This window comes from Vanessa atalanta, chromosome 9 (genome assembly GCF_905147765.1).
Source record: "Vanessa atalanta chromosome 9, ilVanAtal1.2, whole genome shotgun sequence".
Taxonomy (NCBI): Eukaryota; Metazoa; Arthropoda; class Insecta; order Lepidoptera; family Nymphalidae; genus Vanessa; species Vanessa atalanta.
The window spans coordinates 1,844,521-1,854,430 of record NC_061879.1 but is presented as its reverse complement, the minus strand read 5'-3'; positions in this window follow the sequence as shown (position 1 = coordinate 1,854,430).

Below are 9,910 nucleotides of genomic sequence, written 5' to 3'. Positions count from 1 at the left end.
ATGACGCATCTTTCTTTTTGCAATCATTATTTTTTTTATTAACGAAAATACTACTGAACTTATCGGGTTGTGAAACTACGATCGATAAATCCGGTCAAAGTTTATTAATTTTTTGAATTCCATTGATTCCATCTTTTTTCAGATTCATTTAACGCCCAGCGAAGCGTTGGATGACCAACTAGTGATAATAAATTTAAATGCATTTTAATCACAGTAAAATAATATATATACCATAAAAAAAGTATATAATCAATTTCATGATAAATGAATTGTATTCGATTATCATGCCTATCTAATATAATTCATAGAGAAAGAACAAGAACAGTAAGTTAGTTGTCGGTTATTTTCTTTAGAATATTCATTCTTGCGGTAACTTTACAACTGTTTATTTCTTTGTTTTTACTAAGATAGCAAAACAAAAGTTACATGTGAAAGATATGTCACTTAGATTTGTATAGTATACATATTTTAACCCATTAATTCCCATATAAGGTTGAGGTAATTGTTTCGGATGAAAAGGATTATGAGTAGCATGTTCCTTTAATACAAATACATCAATTACTGAATTGAAATCTTATACGTTAAAATGTTTTAAGTTATAAGAGCACGTGACTAATTGTAAACAAAGAGAGAAATACAACGACACCTGTAAATCACACAGTTTTTTTTTTTTTAATTTCTTAATCGAATGAATGGATTACTTGCATATATTAATTAAATGCATAAAATTATACAACCTTATTTCGTAATTAAGCAGCAGACATCGGTAAAAGCAAATCGTGTAAGCTATTCAAAGGAACGGACGTAAGTATTTTGTTTTTATATATTTAAATATTCGTCTCGTATTCCAAAATTGTCCTCGTTCCATTTTCAGTTAAAATACTTGGACCTTGAATGAATAGTGCAAAAACCTTTATTAAAAGTATATAAAATCTCACCTTGTTGCGTCCACTGGTGACAGGAGGGCTGGTTCATGTTTCGCGGGGATCAGAATTGCGATTCAACGGGGAAATGCTTCTGAGATATTTGCCACCATTCCACGCGGTCATAATTTGTAAGATGTTTGATTGAAAATAATTTCGTCCCCAATGTAAATGTATCTTATGTAAATAAAAACTTTTTAGACTTTTTGCAAGTAAACAAAAGAAGAAAAACAAGAAAATGGTAGCGGTTTATATTTTATTAAAAAATTTAAAAATCGAACGAAGAATTACGTCCTTTTTAGCGGTTTTTACTATTATTTTGTTAAAATAAAAATAAAAAATGTTTTAAAAGTACAATTTAAACTTAGGATACACTTACAAAGTTGAAGGCTCTTTCAATGATCGTTAGATCGTATCGTTTCTATGTCATATCTGTCGAACCTCAGGTGTTGCGGTATAAACTTTTTAGTACCGCTATTAAGACCTTCCCAATCGTTCCAGCGACAACACTACGTATATATATAATAGATATACTATGTAGGTGCATTAAGTTATTTCGTTAGTTTTATTAATAATTGTTGTTATGAATATATCATATTAGTAAAAATAATCAAATTGAATTATATTTATATTTTATATGAATATATATTATCTGTGTATTTATCTACCTGTCACCTCGAGTGATACACATCGCGGAAAGCGCGGGAAAATAAGATATATAAAAATTGGCGCGTGGTGGAGACGGTGTGTGTGCACACCGACCTTAATGTGAACTTGTAAATCGACCTTACATGTGAACATTACATTGCCTATGTCTAAATCACATTGTCTTTGATTAGATGCCGGGGGACTCTAGGCCTGTTTGCAAGAGCCGAGATGGCCCAGTGGTTAGAACGCGTGCATCTTAACCGCTGATTTCGGGTTCAAACCCAGGCAGGCACCACTGAATTTTCATGTGCTTAATTTGTATTTATAATTCATCTCGTGCTCGGCGGTGAAGGAAAACATCGTGAGTAAACCTGCATGTGTCTAATTTCAACGAAATTCTGCCACATGTGTATTCCGCCAACCCGCTTTGGAGCAGTGTAGTGGAATATGCTCCAAAACCTTCTCCTCAAAGGGAGAGGAGGCCTTTAGCCCAGCAGTGGGAAAATGTACAGGCTGCTAATGCTAATGCTAATGTTTGCAAGTCTAAGAACTAAATAGTGATAATTATACACATTAATTAGAAATACCATTAACAGTAATGGAATTCTATAAAATATATTTTTTATATAAAAAATGTTTAAACCTTATAATAATTTATCGTCGGCCCTATAACCTCTACCTTATTTTGAAGTATTTTTTTTTCTTACTTTAAATCAAAGCGATACATGTAATCACTTTGTTTGGTTTGGAAATCCCAGTTGCAATTTTAAAATCTTTTTTTAATGAAGTTACCTATAACAGGTCAATTTTTTTCGGTTGCGAATGAAACGAATCAAAATCAATTTTAATTTGCTTGTTTTTATTATTCTTCTTTAGGTATGTATCTGATCTGATGTGATACTGATACTTATCAAACTACATTAGAGCAGCGGGGTGGAGTAAGCTCCACACTCTCTCCTCAAGCTCCTATTTGCGACATTTACACTCTTACTATTTTGTGTAGATACGTAGGTACCTTAATTATTTTGGAATAAATGAAATTTATAATACGAATAATAAACTATGTAGCTTACTTTCAACAACAACGACTATTTTTATAAAACACAATAATATTATTATACGAAGAAATTTCTCATTATCATTATAGCGTCTGTGATATTTAAATAATATTAAGATGACCCGAATAACTAAGAAGCTTAACGTGTAGTGTTTTGTAAGTAAATGGCAAGTTTAGTAACATTAAATTTAACTTCAGAATTGATACTGGCGTCCCGACACCGTCTTAGAAGCGCGGAATATGTTTCATCTATCATACTCCTTTGAAAATGACGTTTTGTAGGGTTACCATATACTCTTCAGATAATTTAATTAAATAAAATTTTAGAATAATACATTTTTCGTATAAAATTCATTTAACTTTTTTAAAATTCTAACTATGTAGACTAAGACTTAGTGTTTATAATGGTCGGAATTGTATTAGATATTAGAGTCAAGATGGCCCAGTGGTTAGAACGCGTGCATCTTAACCGATGATTTCGGGTTCAAATCAAGGAAGGCACCACTGAAATTTCATGTGCTTAATTTGTGTTTATAATTCATCTCGTGCTCGGCGGTGAAGGAAAACATCGTGAGGAAACCTGCATGTGTCTAATTTCAACGAAATTCTGCTACATGTGTATTCCGCCAACCCGCATTGGAGCAGCGTGGTGGAATATGCTCCAAAACCTTCTCCTCAAAGGAGAGGAGGCCTTTATCCCAGCAGTGGGACATTTACGGGCTGCTAATGCTAATGGAATTGTATTATGATCGTAATGAAATTCACCTTTTAATTCAAAAACAATAACATCATAATCATAAACTGATGAGTTTTAAATATAAGAGCAAAGCAAGCTACCCTACCTACCTACCCTTTAGTTTTGTAATATTTAAGCACCAGTTAAGTACCACAAAACTAAAATGTAAAATATAAAGATTGTAATTTACATTGGATACTGGTCGCCCTACAAAACAGAAGTGGGGTGAAGCTTTTCACGGTAGCGTGATTATATTGATTGTCTCAACTCTTTTGTGCGGCCACTAATGGACTGCCTAGTTGATTAATGTCGCCTCACGAGATATTGTTCAGAAAATTACTTCATTATAAACTCAATTTCACTTGTAATTCTCTTTTGTTCACGTTCAATGTAGTTGTTTGATAATTTGTAAGTATTTAAACGGTTTTTTTGCATTATTTAGTTTTTTAGAAGAATTGTCAATTTTTAAAGTTAGTTATGACAGGTGAGCCTGGTTTTTGGGTTTTAATTCGAGGTCGTTCAGTATGCTATGGAGCGAGCTATGCTCGCAGTATCTTTAGTAGAATTAAATCAGAATTTCACATTTGAAACATTGCTTGAAAAATTAGGAAATTAAAGTAGAAGTGGACTGATTGTTTGGATCGGATGGTACAGACGAGTTCTAGAGGGAGCTTCGCTAAAAGTCAAACGGTAGAGCAGCCTTCAGTTACGTTTTTCGATAACCTGAATAAGGTGAGGCGTGTATAGAGAATTGAAAATCAGCTAATCTTTATTTATTTTAAAAAATATATTAAGTTTTATCTTAAATGCAACCGGTAAAATTTTCAGAAGCTTTTTTTTACATTACTTTTTGTAAAATTATTTCTATTGACTTATTGCGTCTTATTTAATTATTTATTCATTATATACTCTTACTTTCTGACATTAATACTATTTTTGTACTGCAGAAGAGGGCTATTCGTGCAATTTATAACCTGGGCCCAAAAGATTCGTTAAGAGGTAAATTTAAAGAAATTAAAATAATGACTGTCGCTTCTCAATTTGTTTTTGATAATGTTATGTATGTACGCAAAAACATAAATGATTTTTCCAGAAATTGTGACGTACATTCTATTAACACTAGGAACAAGAATAAACTTGTTACTCCAAGTACCCGATTACACAGGGTTAGTAACTCTTTTTTGGGGCAATGTATACGTTTTTACAACAGGATCCCAGAAAACGTTCAAAATTATTCAATTATAAAATTCAAAAGAGTCGTTAAAGAGCGTTTGTGTGCTAAAGGATATTACAACACTAATGACTTTTTAGTTGACTGCACACCTTGGGAATTAAATGATCGCCTCCAGGCTGTTTCAAATAACTAAAATTATACATGGAATATGGTTAATATATATATATATCCCGCTGAGTTTCTTTCGCCGGTTCTTCTCAGGTCTGAGGTGCTAAATTCCGAACCGGTGGTAGATTTGTGACAATCAATAAGCAAGTGTTTACACTTCTATATTGAATAAAGATTTTTGACTTTGACTTTGACTGTTTAATACAACATAGTCCTCCGACATAAACCATAAATACTATCTAAGACAATGAGATTTAGACATAGACTATTCTACTACTTTTTACTAATATAAATATTCCTAAAACTTTTATCAATTCACTAGTGATGTTTAAATTTAAAACTAAAACAAAAATCACAATATATTAAAATAGGTTCGCACATTACATGTACAAGTTGATATTAAATGTAAAACTACGACGACCGGTTTAAAATCAACGGAGAAGAACCATCACTGGTTCTTTTCATTCTAATTTTACTAAAACTAATTTATTATATAGTCTGTGTCCGTATAAATAATACTTTTGTCTTGATAAAATTAAAAAATATACCTTATAATTAAATTTATTCTTATATTATAATATACATAACAAACAATACCACTCAGAATACGAGCAATAAAACACGATTTAATATAAAAAAAATACATTAAACTAGTATTCATAAGTGTTTTGCAGTATATCTTAACTAACATCTGTTCGTGACAAACACTTCACTTTGCAAAACAGAGGATGAATCTTTGAAACCTCGCCTCGCCTCTTATTTGCACGTACATTAAATTAAATTCCATTTAAAATATCTCCACAGTTTCCGTGTAATGAGTTTTGCGTTAAAACAATTTTTAAATTAAACGACGCCATAAAGATAAGGATGTTTATTTTAATTTTTTACGTAATACAAGTTGTCGCGTTCACTTTGATTACTTGGAATCTGTTTTTCATCGTAAAATTTTTTTTTTAACTAAATTGATTATACCTTAATACTTTGTAAAAAAAAAGGAAAGGAACGTATTAAAAAAAAATAAACTACGTTGTATTTATTTATTATGAGCTCCATTGTTCATGAAATGTAGCCAGTTGCTTAAATTTTTTATGCAAAGAAAAATTACCATCTCGGATTTTGTTGCTGGTAATCGTCATAGTAATACTCCGATGATTAAGTGCTAGATCCTAACAAGTTCTATTAATATGCATCTCAATTTATATTCCCGTGACGTGTTTACATATGTAAGTAAAATGGTTTTATATAACTATAGGTACTATACCATTTATACTACATATTTATATTACTTTAAAATATTATCATAGTTTTACTTTGGGTAGATTACTTTTTGATCGCATATCAAACATTCCGCATAGATATCCTCGTCGTTACAAATGGAAAACAAAAATTTACATCAATTTTGAGAAACTTGTCTCGGGAATCAATTTCCGAAAACTGCATTTGTGATAAATGTAATGAAATATCGAAATCAACTGACATGGACTAGGACTGTCTGTGCCTAGGTACGTAGTTCGTCACGTAGGTAAATAATGAGCATGTTTGCATAATCTACCTACTTATGTACCTTCCGAAAGTAACAATGACCGTCTCATTACAACACTATTTTAGTCCCAGTTAGTATAAATTTCAATTTATTAAACGCAACAGTCCAAATGGTTGTTAAAGTAAAAACTACCAACGGTTTGGGAAAGAAAATTGCCTGGAAAAGAACCATCATAAGAAACTTAGGCTTTGTTCTTAATATAACATAATGATAGATAACATATTTCATCATCAAAAGCATAAATAAATAACCAGGATGCGGTCATTTTATCTCTAAAATCGATTTAAATTCAAGCTAAGACAAAAACAAGTTGTAAGAGACATCGTAGGCGGTCGTTAGTTTCAACAAATAGGACACAACGCGTAGCATGCACGTCAGGCTCTCTAATTAAAATTAACTTATGTTGCCCTTATAAATTAACGAACAGATGCATTATCTAGTTGGTTAACTTTAAAATAAGCCAATTGTAATCCCGTGTAACGTAGCGTATTTTAATACAGACATCGTTCTATATGACTTCTATATGCAAATGTGTATGGGATTTTAAAGGCGATGTTTTTTATTCCAATTTTTCTATCTACTTGGTGGTAGGACTTTGCGCAAGTCCGTCTGGGTAAGTACCATCCACTCATCAGATGTTCTACTGCCAAACAGCAGTACTAAGTATTGTTGTTGTGATCCGGTTTAAAGGGTGAGTGAGCCAGTGGAACTACGGACACGAGGTACATAACATCTTAGTTCCCAAGGTTGGTGGCGCATTGGCGATGTAAGGATAGTTAATAATTTTTACAGCGAAATTGTCTATGGGCGATGGTGACCACTTGCCGTCAGGTGGACCATTTACTCGTCCGCCCACGTACATCATAAAAAAAATACTTGGAAAGGTAAGATGTGTTGTTTAGGGTAGTATAGAAGGTCTTCATCTCTATCATCATTAGTAATCCCGAGGGGATAGACGAATAAAGGAGATTTTGCTATGGGTATCATCAAATTATCACATATCAACTCAATCATTCGAATGGTGACGGAGGATTTCAGACCCGAACAACATTTATATTGGAATACTATTATTAAATATATCATTATTATTTTTTACATTCATTCAGAAAGAGAAAAACGTCGAGAAACAAAACAAGAAGTGATTGTATCTATGACAATAAAAAAATACGTCGTCTTTATACATCATGCAAAACTCAAGCGTGTATGAATTTTTACATATTAATGAATGATTACATATTAAAATCACTTCTTGACAGAAATTGATGCTTGGTAGAAAAGAATCATTAAAGAATGGAGAAGACAAAGCTTATCTAATCTTCAAAGCCGTGAAAGCATAGAAGAAATTAAAATCAGTTATAAATTAGAGAAATAAATATACTCGACTAGAGAAAATCAAATATTTTTTCTTTGATTAATTAAGGTTGAACCATACCATACGTGTCTGGTTTGTAAAAATGTGCCGCTGACTCAATACAAGCCCGCAACACGTGTAGCGCGGATTCTTGGCAAGCGACGATTTAATTACAACCGTCTAGCAGACCACAAACATCCTGTGGCAGTTTTGGCACACGACGGTTGTTAGGAAAAAACGTATCAAATTGTCTCTGGTAATTTGGACGAGAACTCGCGATCTGCTTTCATTAGACTCTTGGCCTCTTTTCGAAAACAGCTCGGTGAAGTCTGAATTTGTAGGTACGTTTGTAATTATAAACTTGTGCACGTTTTTAACGTTTACTCATTTGAATTTCGAACTATTTACGACACAATTTGATGAACAATTTATTGTAAAGAGAGAAAAAAATATGATCAATAATGTTTATTCAGAAGGTAAAATAAAAAATCAAACTTTTTTTAAGAAACGATATTTTTTAAATGTCATCCTTTTTTACGTATAAAACGTTTTAGGTATAATCGAATATATTTCACAAAGAAAACGCTCAAACGTTACACCTATTAAATACAATGGTACGAAAACACGGATCGCTTTTCTCATGATAATAAAGGCGAATACCTGGCATTATCCAAATTTTATATTCCTCAGCCGTGCCAGAACACGTCGGGACAATGGCTGGATGAATGTACTGTCATCGGTACACAGGCTTGTGAAAAATGAACGACCATTACGAGCCAGTGTCTAGCCAGCGCGGTTAGCACTTTAGCTGTGACTGATAGTAACTGACGAATAGTGAGCCAAATGTTAAGTTTAAAGGCTTGTAGATAATGTTAGTGTTGATTTATTGTATGCGACGTTTGAAATTTATTTTTGCACGATACGCTACTTTTGTTCGCAATTTCGTCGAAAGGTTTGTTAAAAATTTGACTATAGTACCTCTGTCGTTTCAATTATAGTCTTTCTGATCCAAGATATAATTATAATTTCCTCTGATAAAGTCAACAAAGAATAACAGTTTCTAAATATCCCAATTCTGAATAGAACTTCTTTGGTAGAGAAGTTTTAGAGGTTATCCCACCACGCTCCTTTACTGTGAATTGGAATTCAGTTGGTATTCTTAAGTTACATTTCAAACAAATCAATGATATGTCGTGATATAGGTATATGTATTATTTGTTTCTTTGGTCTCTCTCTGCACGCCCGTCTGGTCCGTCTGGTCTGTCTATTACGCATTCAAGAAACTACAGAACTAATATTGATGTTATTATGATAAGCTAGCATAGCTTTTCTACACCAAAACCATCTCTAACACGCGGGCTAAGCCGCGGACAAAAACTAGTGTTATAATATTTTTAAAAGCCATCCACTGTTTGAGATAAATGCTTTGCTTTCAAAAACAATACCAGTTGTAATTGTTTTTCTAAAATTATTGATATGATTATATTCAGTCAACGAAATTCCAACTTTTTTATCATATATAGGTACGTGGTCATATTTTGTAATAAGTCTTAACAAAAAACTGTTAATGGGCAAAGTTAAAAAAATCCAATCACATTAATAATGAGAATGTCTATAAAACTAAAACGATAGAGATTCGTGGTTATTTGGAATACGATATATATACATTTAGATAAAATTCCGCATGCAATGCTACTTTCAATAGTTTATGTTAGTCAGACTACGAAACTACGTACTCTGGATGCAAACTGTTTCCCGTCTTAGCTCCTACAAGTATTAAAACATCCGCCTCGGCGGTCTCTTTAAATTTTTAGCATCGTAACGATTTAGACATCATTGAAATGCATTCTATCGATATTCGCGTACTTTTTATTCTTTTAATAGAAGTTATCGAACTTTGAAAATATTTAATGTAATCAATTTTTTTAATGATTTTTTTTTATAGTGTTTGTGCAGATTTTGGTATAATAGTTTTATATGAATGTGTGAATTGCAATTAATTGCAATCCCTGACTATCTTTAGTACATGTTGCAGATGTCCGTGGGCCGTGGAAGTCACTATCCACCAGGTGAACCTCGTGCTCGTTAGCTAAATATAACATTGAAAAAAATAATAAAAAGAACCATGAGATTTTTACTCACCACTCGCGTTACTGAAGTTCTTTGATACTAGTATGTGATAATCATCTTTTGTACGTATTTTTTTAATAATGACGTTTGTGCACCTTTCCCAAGTGTTCATTAGGTAAATATGATACAAGCAGATTTTTATATACCACCAAGAAAGTAGTAGAGCTTTGTGCAAGCCCC